Below are 21,291 nucleotides of genomic sequence, written 5' to 3'. Positions count from 1 at the left end.
TAGGACTGGACTTCCTGCTGCTTGCTGTGTCCTGGGACAGATGACTTTGATAGCAGCCATGACACACACAAACCTCCCCTGTCAGCTCCCTGGCTGCACTTAGTGTCACTCAGAGTAGAGTGAGAGGAAACAGTGTTGCTGGTTTAACCACTGTGTCAGAATCCAGACTGGGCCCGGTCTTGATAGAGGGACATCCCAGGGTCAAGGCTCCTACACATCTGAACTAGAGAGGCAATGCCAGACTGCACTGTCTGAAAACTTCACACCAGGTTACCACTTACATCCCCACCAGGCTCCCCTGGTGTGCTGAAAGCTCATTAGGGGCATTGTCACCTGCAGTAACTGACTCTGCCTCTGGTTCCTGAGGCTTCCGCAGCAGCAGTGAGGCTGCTGAGACGTGCGGGTCTGCATTGGAGTATAAGGAATCCGACGCATGGCTTGGCGTTTTAATTCATTTCCTTATGACTTGAAAGTTACTTCAGAACACTTCCCTGCACTCAAAGAGGTGCCCAGCCAAATGTGTGGTCCCTCGGTGCCCCTGAAGATGGCAGAGGCTGTCTGCTGGTAGTGTTATTTTCAAGAGCCGCTGAGTGTGCAGGGGATGCCGACACCATCCAGACGAAGCTTGGTATATGCCCAGACAGGTGATGGAGTCGTGCTTTTGCTCAGAATGACAAGGTAAAGAAAACATCTGAGTTATGCAGCAGGCTTGTTCCAACAGCAAATGGCCGATCCAGCCAGCAGAAGTAAAGTATGGAGAAAGATTTGGAGCTAATTACAGTCATTTTGCAGAGGGCACATCTGCCTCAGTCTGCTGTGCTAGCTTTTGACGTAACTGAGTCTGGATGGCTCAGCTGGAAATCCCTTGGGCCCAGGAGCTGTTCCAGACCTCTGGTGACTCCTTATTAATAAGGATGACACAGCCACCTTCTCTTCCCTGTGCCTGGAAGGGTCTCAGGTGAATAAGATCTGCATGGAATTCTTATTCCAGACCAGCAGCTGGTCCGTGTTGAATGAATACATCTTGATCAGTGGAACCTTTCCGGAGGGAGCCTAGAATGGGGGTATAAATGGTCATGGGCTGGACAGAGCAATTCTGTGAGGAGAAAAAAAAACACAAGTGTGAAAATCATGAATGTACAAGATGTCCATCCCTGTCTAATCTACAATAATTTTATATGTGGAGACGTTAACTATAAACCACGCACACAGTGAAATACTACACAGCCACTAAAATGATGGCGCAGACGGACAACGTAGCTGGTTCTCCAGGAGGTGTGTGAGGAGAATCGAGTTACAGGGCCAATTGTGTGCTATCCTGCCATTGCTATAAAACTCCCTGTGTGTCTTCCCATAGTGAATGTGTACAGCGCAGGTCTACACAGACATAGCTCCTCATTTCCCACAAGAAGCACTTCTGCATTTGCCTTCCAGGACACCGAGTTCCCTGGCTGCAACTTTACTTAATCCTGCGTCTGCCCAAGTGCTCAGGAGTCCTCTCAGCCCCAGACTGCATTTCTGGCTGTCTCGTTCTTTAGAGACCTTACCTCATGGATCATGCTATTTCCATGCTGCCAGGCTTCCCAGGCGGCATGCGATGGGCCTGTCTGCCGTCCTCACACCCATCTATCCCCATACTGCATCTGCTTAGGGGTCGGAGAGACATCACCCCCTAAATCTGTTCAGGAGATGCAGGGCCAGGCTCGGATCACCCCAGCCCCTGCTCTTAAGCCCCGCGCCCAATGCAGGAGATGCCCATTCCATTCCCCAGACTCTCAAGTCATCTTTCTCACAGTCTGCACCCAAGCCATATGCTGTAGCTACACGTTGTCTTGACTCCTCCGGAATGTTTCTAGAATGTACTTCTTCCGCACCTACTTCCTCCTTGAGTATCACCTGCTCTTCCTCCTTGCTCGATGTCAGTCCTCAGCCCCCTTTGTCACACCCTCAGCACAGCAGTCACAGAGATCCTGTGCTGGTCCTACTCTCCACGGCTCTGAGTCTTCTTCAGACTCTGCTGGGCCTCGCTTCAATGCACTGTGCTCAGCCTTCACTGCCCTGGCTGGCTGTGCTGGGCACACCAGGTACTCTTGCCTGGTGACAAGGTCTGTGTCCCTCACCTTCTCGGCGAGGCTCATCCCAGCCCTGTGTTGATCGAAACCAATTTCTGCTCCTTGGCTTTGTTCTGCCACAGTGCTAGTGACTGCCTAACGTACTCCAGATGTTTGCCCGCTCACCCTGTTTATCATGTCTCCCCAGCAGAATGCTCCAGAGGCTAGAATTCCTTCTCTTTTCCTGTGTCCCTCGTACCGGGGCAGTGCCTGGCACATTTCTCACAAGTCCCACTTTTGTTTGTGGCTAGCTGTTTCCACCTCCTCGTGCCTCCATCTCCTGAGTGTCTAGGAGCGCTCAAACTAACATCACCCCGAAACAAATTCAGCCAGGTTACCTGGGTTATAGCAACTCAGATTCCCTTGTCCTCAGAGATGTGACTGTGATATGTGCTGTCCAGTTTCTCTCCACAATCAAGTGCTGGCCACACATCCTAATTTTATCAGCATTCCTTCCCTGTCTTCCCGCCCCTCACCCCTGTTTGCTGCATCTCCCAAGAGGAAGTTCTTGGCTTTCTTGAAGTCTTTGCCTCTGGGCCGGTTCCTGGGCAAAACTACATTAATATCACTGATTCATTTGAAAAGTGTTACGGGGATGACTGTACATATCAGACATTATCAGAAATGCTCAGCAAAGACTGACATCTGTTTCCTCGGAAAGGTGAGATGCCAATGCTTTCAAATTCCTGTCTTCACAAATCCCTGCTCTAAAAACATAATGGAGTGGACCAGTGAGTGTGAGATTCAGCAAGTAAGGGATGGATGTGCTGGTGCCCTGAGCTCATGCCTGGAACCCACGTCAAACTGGAAGGACAGACCCACTCCACAAGGTTGCACTTTGACCTCTACATGTGCACTGTGGCAAGCACACACACAATTAAACATTTAACATAAGAGGCTGGAGAGGCCGGGTGGTGGTGGCAAACACCTTTAATCCCAACACTCAGGAGGCCGAGACAGGCAGATCTCTGAGTTCCAGGACAGCCAGGGGCCTATAAAGAGAAATCCTGTCTTGAAATAAAAAAGAGGCTGGCGAGATGACTCAGTGGTTAAGAACATGAGGGCATGTGCTATTCTCCCAGTGTTCCATTTCCAGCCACTATGTGAGGTAGTTCACAACCACCCGTCCTCCAGTTCCAGGGAACCCCACAGCCCTATCCTCCTCCCCACCAGCCCTCATACATGCCCTTCTCCTCCCACATAAAAATAATGTATTTCCCATCCCCCAGAAACAAGACTGAGAGGTCAGGACACTGCAGAGCTGAGGGAAGCTCTTGGAAAACCCTCGGGGGGCTAAATGCAGTAAGGCTATAGCTTACACACATACAAAGACTAACCAGAGGGTCCCTGACAGGAGGGGTGTGGAATGAAGCCCTCCAGCTAGGGGTGTCTGGGTGTACGCTTGTTTGGAGAAGTGTGGGCCCTCACATAGCTTATGGAGGCAAGAGACAAATGGTGCTACTGTCTAGCCATGGGTTTGTTTGAAGAGCCATGATTATCCCCATCTGGTAAACTACCAGTGCTCTTCGCTCCTCTAAGACACTCCTTTGTAATTAGTTTCCCCTCTGATGGTGTGCCAGGGTACTGGCCAAAAAAGCCAAGTGGGATAAAGTCCATTCAACTGTGAGGGACTCAAGAGCCAGTCCCAATGGCTGAAACCAAGCAAACTTCTAATTTCCCATTGGCAAGAGCATCTACACTTTCTTATTAATGTGGTTTCTCTTCCACAAGTGGCTTCTACAAGGCTACCCAAAAACATCCCTTTGTTCCCTTTCTAAGTTTATATGAAGCCTATGGGAAACTCAGATTGTGAGGTGTCTCACTAGAGACACCAGCAGCAGGCACCAGGAAAGGGTGTGCAGGGCCACCCTGAAGGGGTGGGGTCCCAGGGCAAAGCTTTGTACCGGGCTTTGATGCCCGCTGTTCTGGCAGAGGGCTAAATTCTGCTCAGACCACTGGGGTCTGCGTAGTGCCCAACTTTCCTTCAGCCTGTTTCTTTTGAAGTTTGACAACCTGACTACTGCCTGCTGACTTCTGCTGCATTTATTAAGACAAACAGGGAAATCCCAGAATAACACCAGGTTATATATTCACAAGAATTCCATATCAGTTCCCAAAGGTCTGTTATGACGAAATCAAATGCTACATTTTCGTTTGAGATCAGAAAGAGGAAGCTTGCAGAACACTTGATGGCGTCAGCTTGGAATTGTTTTTTACATCTGTTTTGTGTGTGTGTGTGTGTGTGTGTGCGTTTGCGTGTATATGTATGTGCGCCTGTGCCTGTGCCTGTGCCTGTGCCTGTGCATGCCTAAGGACACACACAGCAGAGACAGCATTCCTGAGTTGTTTCTTTCCTTCTACCATGCGGGTCCCATTGGTTGAAGTCAGGAGATCACTGGGCCTGACGGTGAGTGTCTCTACCCACTGAGCCACCCAGATCTTAGGCTTTCGCTTCTGTTCAGTCAGGAAAGGTCGTATTTCATTAGTTCATAGTTAGTGAGCAGTCCATATGGATGAGTGAGAGGTCGAAGTGGTGCCGTCTCCCTACGGCAGGTCTACCAGGCAATCCTTATTAAATCCGGCGGGCCGTGAGAGAATGAGTTTCTGCTCTTACAGAACCAACCCGCTATAATGAATGAATGTCTTACTTTGGGCTATCCATTATTTGGTATCATTTAATGATATGTTATTTGTTAAAATTTAAGTGATTTAAAGTTACTTGAACCCGGGGCCAGAGAGATGGCTCATCAATCAGTTAGGAGTGTTTGCTGTGTTAGCATGAGGCCCAGAAACAACGTGGGAAGGAAAGGGTTTGCTTGGCTTACATTTCCACATCTCAGTTCATTATGAAGTCAGGACAGGAACTTAGGCAGGGCAGGAGCTGACTCAGAGGCCATGGAGGGTGCTGCTTACTGATTTATTTAATCCCTCATGACTGCTCAGCCTGCTTTCCTATAGCACCCAGGGCCCCCAGGGCCCCCAGGCCGGGGATGGCCCCACCCACAGTAGGTGGGGCCTTCCCCCAACAATCACTAATTAAGCAAACGCCCCGCAGGCCTGCTTATGGCTGATCTTAGGGACACATTTTCTTAATTGAGGTTCCTATCAAATGACCCTAGCTTGCATCAAGTTGATGTGAAAACTAGGAGCATATTACTAATAACCCTAAGTGGAAACAACCCACTGTTTATCCACTGACTGAACAGAGTGGTCCTCCTCATCTTGAGTACCATTTAATTGGTTTGTAGTCTGTAACTGTTGCAACCAAGTATGCAGGGAACATCTTCATAGATTTTTCCAGGAGAAAGTGCACAAGCATGAAATTGGAACTGATGGCCAGGGCTGGTCATCCCAGAACACAGGAGGCTGAGGCTGATTGCGAGTTCAAGGCCAGCCTAGGCCCTATGGAGAGATTAAAAGCAATCCAAAAATAAATAAGTGAACAGGCATTGACCAATTACCTCCTGAAAAGTCTGGTCCACTGTTAACTGCCATCAGTGATGGATGAGTTGGCTCAAAGCTCACCCACAATGCTGCCCCTGTAGTTTTCGCCACTGTCCTTGTGACGGATGTGAATAGCTGCTGGGGTTTTGTTTGTACTTGTTTCTTGCATATGAGCCGAGTCGAGCATCTAGATGCTCATCATAGGTACTGTAGACAAGGTTCTGTCCTGGACAGTGGCCATCTCTTCTACCAGGAGCTGAGAATAGCCAGTCACCTGCTAGCAACAGCGTCAGCCTCAGGACTGTCCAAGAGCCCAGTCAGCATGGGTGATACCCAGCTGGAATAGACATGTGGTTTTCAGAGTCTCAACATGCTACTTCACATACTTGGCCATGTGCCCATGCCAGCGTTAACACATTAAAACAGAAAGCTCTCTCTCTCTCTCTCTCTCTCTCTCTCTCTCTCTCTCTCTTTGTGTGTGTGTGTGTGTGTGTGTGTGTGTATACATGCATGTGCATGCTCCTGTGTGAATGTGAGTGCACAGCATGCCATGCACATGGAGGTCATAGGACAACCTTGAACGCAAGCCTCACCTTTCACCTTATTTGAGGCAGGATCTCTTTCATTGTTGGATAGCTCCCAGGGATTCTCCTGCCTCCTCCAATCACACCACAGGTGCACTGTGACTGTAGACGTGCACCACCATGTCCATCTTCATGTGAATTAAATGCAGGTTCTCATAGGTTCTCACACGCCTGTGTGGCAAGTGCTTTACCCAATTGAGCCATCTCCCTAGCCTGACTGAGTTTTTAAAGACAGGCTTTCAGTGTGCAGCCCAAGATGGCATCGAACCCCTGATCCTCCTGCATCAGCTTCCCAAGCAAGGGATTCCAAATGTGCACCATTATGCCTGGTCTTGGTGATCGCTTTAAATCCAGTGATGATATTACCCGCCCAGACCTCTCACGGATGAGACACCCTTCAGACACTGTCACCATTGAGATAAATGCAGAAAACCTGGAGTGCCTATAGGGTAAGGGCTAGTGAGGACCACAACGTTAGCTGGAGGAGCAGCAGGCTTAGCGGGGCTGAGCTGCCGTCTGCATCTCCCAGCATAATCACCCTAGCGGCGGGGCTTTCATTTTCATTAGTGGACTGGGTTGGTGCAGCTAACTGAGGCACTGGGCAACACCCATTTTGATGGTCTCTGCTAGGAATTGTGTACCCTTGGGGCCGAGGGTCTTTATTTTTCCTTCGAGGATGAGCCATGAATAAAGGACTGGAGGGAAGGGAAGGGGAGTACGGAGCACACTTCCATTGTGTTCTTAGCTCTGCTTCCCAGAATAGTGGCAGCGCTGCAAGACAACTGCTGGCTTCTGCACCATACCGAAATTTGTGGACAATGGATTTACTCTTCGATGATCAGTGAGTGGCATGCTACTCTATTGAGTTGTTAGCATAGCCATTGTTTCCCCTCACAAGGCATTGTCTCCCCAAGCAAACTTTACCTCAGGGAAATTCAGTGTGGAGCTGAGTTGGGGAGTTGCTAATGCGGACAGCCTAGGGGATGCTTTCTGGAAGCCTGGAGCCTGGGGAGCGTTTCCAGATGAGTAGACGATGCAGACCAGAAAGTCCTCTCTGACAGTCCTGTGGTGGAGGCCAGGGTAGCAGTGACTGGAATGGCAGGGGCGGTGATGGCAGGGGCTGGGAAGGCAGGGCTTCTGGGCAGAGGCTCCTTGGTGTCTCTGAGAAAGGTAGGACCTCAGCCTGAGTCCTTGCTTCAGCTAAGATTCCAGGCCTAAGTTTGCTAAGGAGGGGACCACAAACACCCTGTCCAGAAAGGACATGAGGTTTGAACCCTGGTCTGTTAGCACAGGTTTTGGTCTCAGAAGGAGGAGTCCTGTCCTGTTCCTCCAGCTATGTCATTCTGCATTCCCATGACTCCTCAGGGAAGGGCGAACCTGCCTCATTCACCCTCCCACTACCGATAGTTTCCCTGCCAGCCTAGAGGATAAAGGTTCACTCAAGGTAACTTGAAATTAAAGACAAGGAAAATGACAAGTCTCAGTTTTGAAAGTAAAACTCATAATGCACAGTTAGAAGAAATTCCATGTGAAGCTCAGAATGAGGTCATTCTTACCCACTTGTATTTCAGAATGTTATTTTGAGTGGGAAGAAAAAGCCTGATGTCATGGTTTGGTTCTGAAGACATTGCTGGTTATTATTCTCCCAAGGACAAAATAAACCCATCCTGCATCACTGCCGAAACACAGTCGGAAACCACTCCCTAGAGAAGGTGGCAGAGAGGTCATCAAGATGGCTCAGCAGGGGAAGGCAGTTACCTCCAAGCCTGATGACTTCAGTTCAATCCCCAGAACACATGGAGTGAAAGAGCTAATTACTATAAGCTGCCCCGTTAGTGTTGTGGTACACATAAACACTGTGTGTGTGTGTGTGTGTGTGTGTGTGTGTGTGTACACAATGTCTTGACAGGATCCACCCTTTTATAACCTACTCTGTCGCACAGGCCTTGGACATACTAACCAGCAAGGAAAAATGACCTGTGGATATGACCCTGCTTGCACCTGGCAGGGAAAGGAGCAAGCAGATGCTTGTGCGTGAGCAATGTATTCCAACTCAGAAGATTCCAAAAGCCCCTGAGCCATGAGTCTTCTCTCTTAACATGAAGGAACAGGATGGCTTGCACACTGCAGTGGCAGCTGCTAGCCCAGCCCAGCCCAGCCCAGCCCAGCCCAGCCCAGCCTAGCCCAGCCCAGAAGCTTCAGTAGTGTCAGCAAGCTCTGCCGGTGCTTGTGGTATCTGCTTGCGTCTGGGCTTGCCTGCCCTTGGTGAAGGGCAAGGGATAGGAACTGCTCTGCAGGAGAAGACAGATGGCTTAGGAATGCTGCTCTCAGCACTCCAGTACAGGTTGGGCCACCAATACAGACAGACTGGGAATTTTCCATCGATGGGTCATAAGGCTCATGATTTAAAGCTTTGAGGTGCAACAGGGTTTGTTTGACTTCAGGCTTTAAAAAATGTTATAGCAACATTTGAACATTGGTTAGTATCTGTATATAAAGAAAAAGTGTGTGTCTGTGTGTGCATGCGTGTACATGTTTGTGTGCGTGTGTTTATGTATCTTTGGCAGCAGAGCTCAGAAACAGTGCATGAAAGTCAGCCTGAGGCAGGTAGACCAGATAGCCCATGCCTACTGCAGTGGTCCAGGAGAATTAACATTGTGGTGGTGGGAAAGAGATCAGACAATACAACAGAACCAGAGGCAGATAGAGAAGGATAAGTTAACTCCTAGGTCCCACCAGGCAGACCACAGCAAATGCCTCAGGATTGTCAGACTAGTGGGGTGGAGGGGGGAGGCCTCAGGATTGCTTTGGAGGTCTGAACTGGTAACAGAAGAAATGCCAGAAGAGGACATATGAAAGACTAGAGGGGTTCTATGTAGAAATGGACTACGAAGTCTAGAGAGACGGCTCCACTGTTAAGAGCACTTCCTGCTGTCAACACAAGAAACAACTATTACCTCAGAGAATACCAGAAATAGCTAATTTTGGACCCAAATCTGAGTGACCATGGCCTGGGAATACAGCTTTAGGATACCTCAAATTCTATGTTCCAGTGTGGAAGGAGTTTAATGAAGTTTTTATGGTAACAAAACAAAGTCATAAATCAAGATGCTTTCAAATCCATAGGGGAGTACATTGGGCAGTTAGGTTATAGCAATACGGGGAGCACTCCAGGCCATAGGCACTAGCTGAGAGCATTCTGAGTCCTTTGATTGCTGGTTGGAACTAGGGTTTGCTAATACATGCCAAGAGGTTTTTATCTGTTAGTCACAGGATCTTGGGCTTTGTCTGTTAGTCATGGGCTGTTAGGTCCAACCCAGAGGTGGACAAAGAGTGGGATTAAAGATAGCCCCAAACGGATTGTAACTAGGCACAGGAACTGCAACATCCTAACCTCTTCCCATCTCAAGGTCTAACCAGTCAGCCTTTGCAGATGCAGCTCTTTCCGGGAATTCTCATCCATACTGCTCTTCCACAGGACCTCAGTTTGATTCCCACAACCTATGGCGGGTGGCTCACAACCAACAGAACCTAGAAGAGGTGTAGCTTCCTCTAGGCATTCACCTTCAATCCCAGCACCCAGAGGCAGAGGCAGGCAGACTTCTATGAGTTCAGGGCTAACCTGGTCTATCTAAATAAAGAGTCCCAGGGCAGCCACAGCTATGAGGCTTGCCTCATAACCAAAAAAACAAAAACAACTACATAAAATGGATTACAGTTTTCATGAAAGAGCATGTGGAGGGACACGCACACAGACACACACACAGACACACAGACACACAGACACATACACAGACACACACAGAGAGACACAGACAGACACACAGACACACACACAGATACACACACATACACACAAACACACAGCAAAAGTAAATGGTTTCTGGGTTGGGGATTTAGCTCAGTGGTAGAGCGCTTGCCTAGGAAGCTCAAGGCCCTGGGTTCGGTCCCCAGCTCCGAAAAAAAGAACCAAAAAAAAAAAAAAAAGTAAATGGTTTCTGAAGAAAGAGTAATTCAAAATGAAATTTTTAAAAATCAAACATGATGAATTTGAGGCGTTTGTGGCAGTGACCACTGCGTGCACCATGGGACCTCACTACGGCCTTCTTTCATGAGTACAATATGCTCACATTGCTTGTTGGCAGAGGCCAGTGAACGAGGGAGCACCTCAGCTCAGACTGGACACTTCTCATGAATTTCAGTGTTTTTTTTTTTTTTTCCTTTTTCTTTTTTTCGGAGCTAGGGACCGAACCCAGGGCCTTGCGCTTGCTAGGCAAGCGCTCTACCACTGAGCTAAATCCCCAACCCCTCAGTGCTTTTTCTGTACAAAGACCTCTGCTCCTACAAAAGCACAATAGCTTACTTACAGAAAACAAAAACTCCATGTTTTCCTTCCATCGCTCCTCCGGAGGTAAGTATCAGATAGGTGAACTTTTGATTATATTGTCTCAGAATGTTTGAGATTTTTACATTTATTTCTCTCTCTCCATGTGTATGTATGTAGTGTGTGTGTGTGTGTGTGTGTGTGTGTGTGTGTGTGTGTGTTGGGTATTCATACTTGTGTACGTGGAGGTCAGAAGGCAACTTGTAGGAATTGACTCTCTCCTTCCAGTGTGTAAGTTCTGGTGTTCGAACTCGGGTCGTCAGGCTTGGTGACACTACTCTGTACTCACTGAGCCATCTCAACAGTCCAAGGTGCTTGACTATAATAATTAATGATTATAATAATTGCTGTTTGACTGACTGGCTTGGGTTTTATTAAAAAAGTCATTAAATATTTTGGTTTAGGATTATGACATAATTTTCAACAATTTCCGAAATGGCTCTAAATATATTTCTGCCATTTTGTGCTGTGTGTTTATGCAAAAGAGCCTTCTCAGCACGAGTGCCTTTATGTTTGTGTGGGTGTCTGAGTTTACGTATGTGCACCTGTGCGCATGCAGAAACCTAGGAGGCCGAAAGAGGGCACCAGACCTCCTGGAACTGGAGTTACAGTTATGGGAGGCTATGTGGGTGCTGGGAACTGAATCCATACAAACCCACAACATTGATAATCATAAAATCAGAAAATATCTGTCAACTCTGAAAACTGTTGGAGGTGCTCTAGGTCCTGCCTTATCAAACATTCAGCCAAGATTTATTTTGATATGTAAAAATATTACTGGTTGTGTATAGAAACTTTCTTTTATCTTTAATAAACGATAAAGTTATATGAATATCAAAACTTGCTTTATAATAAATCTCTTTCCCTTTTTTTTTGAAACAGTGATTTATGTAGCCCATGCTAGTTCAGACTCACCATATAGCTGAGGCCAGCCTTAAACTCCTGATCCTCCTGTCTCTACTTCCCAAGTGCTAGATTTACAGATGCGTGCTGCCACGTCAGGTTTAAAATAAATGTCTTTTTAAATTTATTATCGGTAAATCTTTCTTGTGTATAGGATTTTCCCAGTTAAAAGGGGTTGTGAGTAGAAGAAATTTAAGGAGTGTTAGTTTTAAAAAACAAAGCATGGCTGAGGCTATAGTTCGGCTGGTAGAGCGAGTGTCTAACCTGCTCAGAGCCCTCACTGGTCCCTGACACTTGAATTTGGCAGAGTGGATCAGACCTGTAATCATGACCCTCAGGAGGTGGAAACAGTAGGCTCACCTTTGAGTGCATAATGAGTTCAAGGCCAGCCTAAAACATATACATGTATATATGTACATATGTATTATATATATAAAACATATGTATATATACACACATACATATACATGTGTGTATACATATGAATGACAAAGGAACGTCAACTGAAAAGTAATTGAAATTCCGTGCCCTTAGGGAGTGTATTTTCTGGGATCTGGGTTCAACCTTTACAGCTTTTTATTAGTCATGGTTAAAACCCTTTGGGGTTTTGAAACCACGGGCCACCAGTGGGCGCTGCTCCCAGTTCGATACCCGGAGCATCTCTTCCCGACTTGCAACTCTTGTCAACAAACAGGTAATGTGGAGCCAAAGGACAGGCGGGGGCCCAGGCCCTGGGGCTGGAGGAAGACAGGACAGGACAGGAGCCTGCTGCAACTGCTGCCTGTCTCTTTCTTCCTAGGTTTGAGCCAGCATTTCCAAGTCTTTCCAAAGCCAGAAGTAGGTGGTTCCTTGCAGGTTGGAAGTTAATTTCGAATGTCTCAGCACTTTCTTCTTAAGGTTGGCAGGTATCAATGCAGTCACCCTGTTGCCTCGGACTTAATCCATGGTATAAAAAAAGATGTCCCAAGAAAAATCAGCCTAGTAGGAACCAGTCACACAGCAAACTTAAATCGTCTCGTAAATCCAAACAGGCCAATGCTAAGATCGCTCCTATTTGGCAGACGGGAAAACCGAGTCTTAAGAGACCTGTGTGCCTAAAGGCCTGCGACCCAGACTTCTACGGAGTTCAACTACAAGAACACATTGCTTTCAGAGTCAGAGAGAGAGGGCTCTCCAGTCATCCTAAACCATAGACCCAACACTCGTCTTTAACACAGGGTCAGCACTTAGACTTTTCTAGGCTGCAGCTGAGTTTCCGAGAGAATGACACTGCGGTGATGGATGGGTGATGGATGCCCGTGGATGCTGGGCTGACCGCAGGACACACCCATGCCGCAGAGGGAGCAGGTGTTTACTGAAGGTGGAGGAGGACTTGGACATGCAGCCTCCCTAAGCAGCATCACCGCTGGGAGGGAGCCAAGAGCTTGGCCCAGTGGCCTCAGGGGTGGGGGTTGGGCTCATGCCTTCACAGGGATTGCTCCTTTTAATATTGCAATGTTTAATTGGGACGCATTTCCAGATGTTCAGAAACTCACAGAGGGGCCACCTCAATACCATGAAAGTAGACCAGCTGTTGACATCCCCCTCGTGCTCCAGCTCACCATGCCTTATACTCGTGATATTTATTTTAATTGTATACATTTGGGGACATGCCCATGTATCACAGAGGAGGAGGTCCTTGCAGGACTCAGTTCTCCCAGCTTGTCTGAGGCACGGTCTGTCTTGCTGGTGCTTACTCCAGGCTAGCTGACCTGGAGCTTCTAGACAGTTCTCTGGTTTCTCTACTTCCTTGCCGTAGGAGAGATGAGATTGCAGATGTGTGCCACGGCAGACAACGTTGCCAGGCGGGTTCCAGGTGTGGATCAAACTCAGGCCATTGGACCTGAGTGGCTTTGCCCACATGACCCTCTCTTTACCCTCTGAGCCACCCGCCCAGCCCAGTGTTTGAGGCAAGGTCTCATTATGTAGACAGATGACTTCAAACTCACAACTCTCTGGGAGTCTTTGTGCCACTCTGGCCCCTTTCCTCCCCACCTCTTTAAGAAGGCATGGTACTAGAAACAGGGGTGAGACCCCGGTCCCTTCTGTGCCTTGTCTCCAGAGACAAGAGTGCCCATGTTTTCATGCCTATTTGAATTGTGGCATCACGTGAAAGAAGTTAATCATACGGACTGATGGATTTTTACATACATACATACATACATACATACATACATACATACATACATACAAAATAAAATACATGACTATCCCCTCTAAGGGTTCCTTTTGTCTCACAACTTTGCAAAAATAAGCAGATAAAGTTACCCACATTTTGAAGGTTTTAAAAAATCTAAATATTTAATGTTGAAGAAATCCCAATTTCTGGATTTACCTTGAAAATTTAGGACCCTCTGGCCACACGAAGCTTACATTCTAGCACAGGGACATGGTAGCACTGCCCACTGCCCGCAAGGCCAGTCACTCCCTACCTCTGCCTAAGGTCTCCCTAAGGTTGGAGAGCCAGCTCCCCTCCCTTCAGCCGTAGAAGTTGAAAGATGCTAGCGTATTTCAGCCTTTAAAAGTACTATAGCTATGAAAAAAATGAGCGAAGGCAGAGTCTGAGAAAAAAAGTCCTGTCTCTCCCCTAGCTAGGTGACTTTTGGAGCTGCTGACCATGCCGCACAGTGTCCAGGAGGCACATTTTCCAGGAGTCTGACGTTCAGCACGAGGTCCTTAGATCGAAAGTGCCAGCGGCATCCATGGCCGGTTAGGAAAGCAGATTCGGTTCCTCCCGGATCTGTGCCATGGTTTGCTGGGCGATCTCATTAAGCCTTGGCATCTTCGACTGGGAATCTCACAGTTCCAGAGGTGGAAAGTCCCAGTCTGAGGCTTTCCCTCTGAGAACACCGCACTGAGTTTATAAATAGCCATCCTCTCCCTCTTTCTTTCCACGTGACCCAAGATCCTCCCCACCCCCTCTCTCCTTCTTTCTTCCTCCCTGTTATCCCCGTCCCTCCCTCCATGTCCCTCCCTCTCCCCCCTTTCCTCTTTTAAAAAACATTTGTGTATTTATTGAGAGCCCCATATACACCTCACCATGAACAAGTGGACGTCAGAGGACAACTTGTCAGTTCTCTCCTTCCACAGTGTGGGTCCTGGGCGTCAAACCCATGTCATCAGGCTTGGTGTCAAGTTTTCTTACCCACTAAGCTACCTCGCTGACCTGCTTTTTCTTTTCTTTTCTTTTTTTATTACTATTTTTAAAGATTTGTTTTTGTTTCTTTTTTGTTTGTTTTTTTAATCTGCATTTATTCTGTGCTGAATTTATTCCGGTACCATGAGTTTTTATTTGTTCTGGGATATCCTTTTCTTCTGTGCAACCTCCTCTTCCGGCTTTGGAACAGTCTGTTCCTTCCCAGTGAGGATCATCTCAGTGTGGCAGGGGGAGCTCATGGATGGGTTAGTCCAGCCATGAGCTCTGTAGGTTCATCGGCGCCATCTTAGGTGCCTTGTTCACCTGAATGACTAGAGAATCTACGTCTAAACCCTTAAGTCCAGCACTACTCTCTGCATTTTTAAGCATGCACAGCAGAAATTCAGCACTCTTTTTTGGCCACTCTCCCTGTGTCCAGCCCCACTGTTTGGCCGAGACGCACCTACCAACTCCACCATTACACCGCCAGAATGGCACACATGGCCTCTTTAAAGTGACAGCCTTCATTCAGGTGGTGGCTTTGAGGATAGCATACCCTTGATGGCCTGGACAGTTTCCCGGGTGTTCTTAAAGTGAAGACGAAGGTTTGGACCTCTTGATTTGCATGATTTTGTGGGGTTCTCTGGGTCAAGAGAGTAGGAAACCATCTTCACACGTCACCTCTGGCCGCTTACAGGAAGAGAAATTTGTTTATTTTTATGTGGTGTTTTGCCTGCATGTGTATCTGTATGAGGGTGCCAGATCCCCTGGAACTGGAATTACAGACAGGTGTGAGCTGCCAAGTGGGTGCTGGGAACTGAACCCTGGTCCTTAGGAAGAGCAGCTAGTGCTCTTAACTGCTAAGCCACCTTTCCAGCCTCTCTCTATAGAGCTTTTTGAAAGGCACATCTCACTGATGCTCATGCTGTTCTACAGGTGTTTACTACCATACCAAGCTCCCAATCCTCTTAAGAGGATAGAAACGATTGGATTAGGGCCATGTGCTTATGCTCCCCAGTGAGCCTTAACTGGTGCTTTAAAAACCATGTTCAGGCTGGAGGTGTAGCTCAGCCGGTAGAGTGCTTGCCTCTACTGCACGTGAAAGAAGCTCTGGGTTCGATTCCTGGGCATGGTGGCACATGCCTATCCTAGCCCTCTAGAGATGGAAGAGGGATTGGGGTTCAGAGGCTCCTTCAGGTACACGATGAGTTTGAAGCTGGCCAGGGCACATAGACCTGCAACACCCCCCCCCCAACCTCATTCCCCCAAAGGACTGTATTTCCAAACTAGTCACACTCTGAGGTGCTGGCGGCTAGATTGTCAACTTTTGAGATTTGACAAAATACAGTTTGGCCCACAACACCTACTAAATCAGGATCTAATTCTAACAAAAGTATCAAAGGACTTGTGTGTACATTTACATCGAGAAAGTGCATGCCTGGGTGGGCGGTCTCTCTGGAATGGGCTCCTTCCTTTGGGTACGATTGGAAAGGAAAAAGGAACAGTGGTTATCTTAGGTGCGTTTTCGCCCTGTCCTGCATGGATATGGAACAGGGAAGTACTGAGGAGCCAGAGGTCTCTTGCGCTTGAAGGGGAGTCCCTGGCTTTTACTGAGGAGTGAGGACTCTCTGCACATTGAGGAATTCGAGCTGGATAGAGAAACCAAGCTGGTCCCTCTTCTGAGAGCGAGGTGGGGCGTGGGAATGTGGCGGTTCCTAGCAACCAGGTCTATTTTACCTGGTTACCACCTGCAGGCTGCCTCCAGCAAAGGTGCAAGGCAAGGTTCTGGGATTTCTAGAACAGGAACAAGGAAGACACCACACTGCATCATCCCTCTGCTCAATCTCACTTAGCACCTCTACCTTGGGCCTGATGCTATGGTGACGGTTGCCATAGAGACACACCTATGCTTGGTCGAAACTGTTCCCCAAACTATGCCTGTCATATGGCTCAGAATACATGGTTTTCCTTTTTCTCAAGACACGGTCTGAAGCAGCCCGGTCCAGCCCAGCCTCGAACTTGCTTTGTAGTCATGGGTGACTTTGAACTTCTGACTCTCCGGCCTCTACCTTCCACGTGCTGGCATCACAAGCATCCCCCACCACATCTGGTTTATGCGTCAGTGGCCATGGAACACACAGCTTGGCCTTTAAAAGCACTGCCTGTTCTTAGAGCAGACCTAGGTTGGGTTCCCAGCACCCACATGGTGGCTCACAACCATCTGTAACTCCAGTTCTAGGTGATCCAACTCCCTCTTCTGGGCCTTTCAGGTACTAGGAGCACGTGTGGTGCAGATACATATATGTAAACAAGCACTCGACATACAATAAAAATGATCTTTTTTTTTAAAAAGTGAATTTGGGTCCGGCAGAGTACAGTGATTTGCAGACTAGTCCTTTCACAAATAGTGGGATCTGAGCAGGAGGGACACCTCTGTGTGAGGTCAGAGAGCCTTACAGTAAGATAAGGGGACAAGAGCCACACTTGCGTGCATTTTGTCTTATGGAAGGCTTGTTCAAACACAGATTTTGAGCAGGCAAGATGTCTGAGCAGGTAAGGGTGCTCGCCACCAAGCCTGATGACCTGAGCTTTATCCCCATGTGATAAAAAGAGACAACTGATTCCCTTGAGTTGTCACCTGCCCTCCACACACACACTGTTCTTCCCAAGGGTTCAATTCCCAGCACCCACATAGTAGCTCACAACCATCTACAACAATAGTCCAACGAACTCTTCTGGCCTCTTCAGGTACTGCATATACAGGGCGTACAGACACATTCAGGCAAACACACAAATTTTAAAACACTAAAAAAAAACAAAAAACAAAAAACAAAAAAAAAAAACAGATCTAAACCAAGCTTTAATCAAAGTGTTACAATCTATCAATGATCTGACAGTAGATACAGTATTTCCAACTATAACAACATGTTTTGGGGGGTGATGAGATGGCTCAGCTTGGAGATACACTTATCACCAATCCTGACTTCCTGACTTCCAGTTCAAGCCCTGGAGCCCACATGATAGACAGAGAGAAAACTCCTGAAAGATGTCCTCTGCGTGCATGCACTTTATAGCAAGAGCACTGCCACATGCAAAAACATGTACAAAATAACAAAAAGTAAAAACAGTTTGAAAAATGGAAATGTTCACTGGGTGGTGGTGGTAAATGCCTTTGATCCCAGCATGAAGGAGGCAAAGGCAGGTGGATCTATGAGTTTGCAGCGAGCCTGGTCTGCAGAGTGAGTTCTAAGAGAAACCCTGTCTTAAAAAAAATGTGGGGTTGGGGATTTAGCTCAGTAGTAGAGCGCTTGCCTAGGAAGCGCAAGGCCTTGGGTTCAGTCCCCAGCTCCGAAAAAAAGAACCAAAAAAAAATGTGTGTGTGTGTGTGGTGTGTGTGTGTGTGTGCGTGTGTGTGGGAGGGAAGGTGTTCTTCAGTGAGCAATAGTAGAGTCCAGTGTCTACAATTTGTCACTCACAAATTCACTCACAAAAATTGCTAGATATGTAGCCAAGCATGGCGACTCATGTCTGTAACCATTTCATTCCAGGGGCTAAAGTAGAATTTGTAAGTCAAGGCTAGCCAGGGCTACATAGCAAGACTTTGTCTCATTTCCTGCCCCTACCTCCAAGTACATATGTGAAGGAAAAAATGTGACCCCATAATAAAGAGATAGAAAATATTGGTCAGTAGAACAACCAAGATGCCAGAATTGACAAGTCTTGGGGAAAACTATTGGTTGAAGAAGTTTGAAAGAGATCTAGAAACTGTTTTGAAGAAGAGAAGGAGGAAAAAGAGGAGAAGGGTGGGAAGGAGGAGGAGCAGGAGGAGGAGGAGGAGAAGAAGAGGAAGAAGAAGAAAAAGAAAAAGAAAAAGAAAAAGAGGAAGAAGAAACAAACCTGTAATCCCAGCACCCAAGAGGTAGAGGTAGAAGCAGGAGAACCAAAGGGTCCAAGGTCAGTTTCAGTTACTAGTGAGTTCAAGGCCAGCCTGGGCTACAGAGTGAGTTCAAGGCCAGCCTGGGCTACTTGAGACCATATCTTAAAACAAAACAGGTGTTGGGGATTTAGCTCAGCAGTAGAGCGCTTGCCTAGCGAGCGCAAGGCCCTGAGTTCGGTCCTCAGCTCCGAAAAACAGAAAAGAGAAAACAAAACAAAACAAAACAAACAAGGGTTGGGGGTTTAGCTCAGTGGTTTAGCTCAGGGCAAGCGCAAGGCCCTGGGTTCGGTCTCCAGCTCTGAAAGAAAGAAAAAATAAAAAATAAAATAAAATAAAACAAAAAACCCTAACTAACTAAAAAGACCTACAACTGTCCCCACAACACTTGGATGACACAGTATGCCATTCACTGTAGTACTTTAATTACCTTGTCATCACTTTAACTGGGGAAAACTATCACCCTAAACTGCAGTGAGGAACAAAGATGAGTTGGATTAGAGTGGACTGTCCCTAGGGATTCAATCCCATGGGGATGTCTTTGTCACCTGTCTTCCTCTCCCTGTGTCTTAGTCAGGGTCGCTGTTGCTGTGATAAAACACCGTGGCCAAAAGCAAGTTGGGGAGGAAAGGGTTTATTTGGCTTACACTTCTACATCATAGTCCATCATTGAAGGAAGTTAGGGCAGGAGCTCAAACAGGGCAAGAATCTGGAGGCAGAAGCTCATGCAGAGGCCATAGAGGGGTGCTGCTTACTGGCTTGCTCCCCATGGCTTGCTCAGCCTGCTTTCTTATAGAACCCAGAACCACCAGCCCAGAGAATGGCTCCACCCACAATCACTAATTTTAAAAATGCCCTCAAGGCTTGCCTACAGCCTGATCACATGGGGACATTTTTTCACTTGAGGCTCCTACCTCTCAAATGACTCTAGCCTGTGTCAAGTTGACATAAAACAAGCCAGCACTCAATGGGAACAGGACCCCATGTGTGCTGAGACCTGGCTGGGTACAGGTTCACAGCTTTTTCTTCCCATAGCACCAGTTAAAAAGTCATAATGGAGAAGTTTCGTTAGCTCAATGTGAGTTAGTCTCCGTCAACCAACCACTATAGCAAGGGTAAAGATTTCAGTGACTTGGATCAGATGTTCAACTCCAAGCAATCATTGTGGTAGGGGAGGCGGGTCTCACTGGTGAAGAAAACACTTCTGCAAGAACACATGTGTGAGAGAAGTATTGTGATCTGAACAGACATTTCAGTTTGTACCGCTGTGCCACTACAATTGGGTGTGGCTCCTCCTGCTTCCTGTGTATGTTAATTAGGGCTCAGCAGTCTCATGTCAGTGATGTGGATGTGGATGACTTTGAGGTAACACCGTAGAGCAGCATGGTAAGGACATGGGGAGGGAGGATGTGAAAAGGAAAGAGTCAGTGAGGTTGGGCTGATGAGAGCACTTTGAGTCCAACCCCACTCCTGGTACTTTCTCAAAGACAGTGTAGAACATGCATGCCTCACAATTGCCCTACCAAGGGACCAGGATGGTGTGGAATGTATCCGCCAACTCCAGTCCTGCACTTGTAGGTGCTTCTAGGGGCCATAGCTTCTGGAAAAACTCCCAAACAAGGGCTTGCTTTGTTTCTAGGTCATTTGGGTGCCAGAAACTGAACTCAGGCCTTCTGCAAGAGCAGGTGCTCTTAACCACTGAGCTCTCTCTCCAGCCCTCAAGCCTCTCCTGTGCAAGGAAATTCCATAGTCCACGGAAGCTGCAGGCCTCTGGGATGAGCTGACGTGTAATGGGCAATGCCTGATACTCATCTGATAAATCTCTTTCTGTAAACTGGATTTTGTTGCATATTATTTTGTAAAGATTCAGTTTTCAAAACTGAGCATATTTGAGCTGTGTTAAAACATAGACAAGCACAGTCATATCTGAATGTGTGATCATTCCAAATGGGGACGTATTGGTCACCTCAGAGCTGATGCACTCTCCATTGCTCATAAGCCCTACCAGAGCTGTTTTGGATGCCATACTCTTTATGGAGGTGCTGCTGGTCTACTACTGTAGCCATGAGCTGTGGCTGCCGGAAGAGCTAATGTATATTAATGTAGTCATTTCTCCAAGCAGACTTAGATAACTCCCCTTCACTGATGAAAAACGAGGCGTTTAAGGAGAAATTCAGCTGGACACAGCACATGTGAGTAATCTTAGTACTTGAGAAGTGGAGACCAGAGAATCAGGAGTTCAAGGTCAACCTTGGCTACCTAGCAAGTTCAAGGACAATTGGTAAATATGTGACGATAGCTCAGAACAAACCGAAAAGCAGGAGTAAATAGGTAAATTAAAGAAAATGAAATTCTGAGGGTGTATAATGTATTTCATCAATATCCCACTGGTTCCCCATACCAGCCGCGGTGTCAACAGCCGATAACGCAGCGTGTCAGAGATGCTCCCATGAGGAAAGACGAGGAAGATAATACTTCATCGTATGGAGGAATCGCTTTTATGCTAATGAAAGTTGGCCGAGTCCTTAATGTGTTTCAGGTAGAGGATTTTGCAGACGAGTTTTATGGATCCTGCCGAGTTGTGACGCCATTGCAACACTAGACACAGTGGAGCATGAAAGCGACCTGCTTCCACCCGGGGAAGAAGGGCCACTCGATGCCTTTGAAAACAACATACACAAAGAAGCCTGGTGAAGAAAATGCCCTTTCCGTGATGCTTCTGAAGAGCACGCTGCACGGGAAGGAGAACATTCCAT

Source organism: Rattus norvegicus, chromosome 1 (genome assembly GCF_021556685.1).
Source record: "Rattus norvegicus strain SHRSP/BbbUtx chromosome 1, alternate assembly SHRSP_T2T, whole genome shotgun sequence".
Classification (NCBI taxonomy): Eukaryota; Metazoa; Chordata; class Mammalia; order Rodentia; family Muridae; genus Rattus; species Rattus norvegicus.
The sequence above is the reverse complement of the archived record's forward strand: the minus strand, read 5'-3'. Positions refer to the sequence as shown.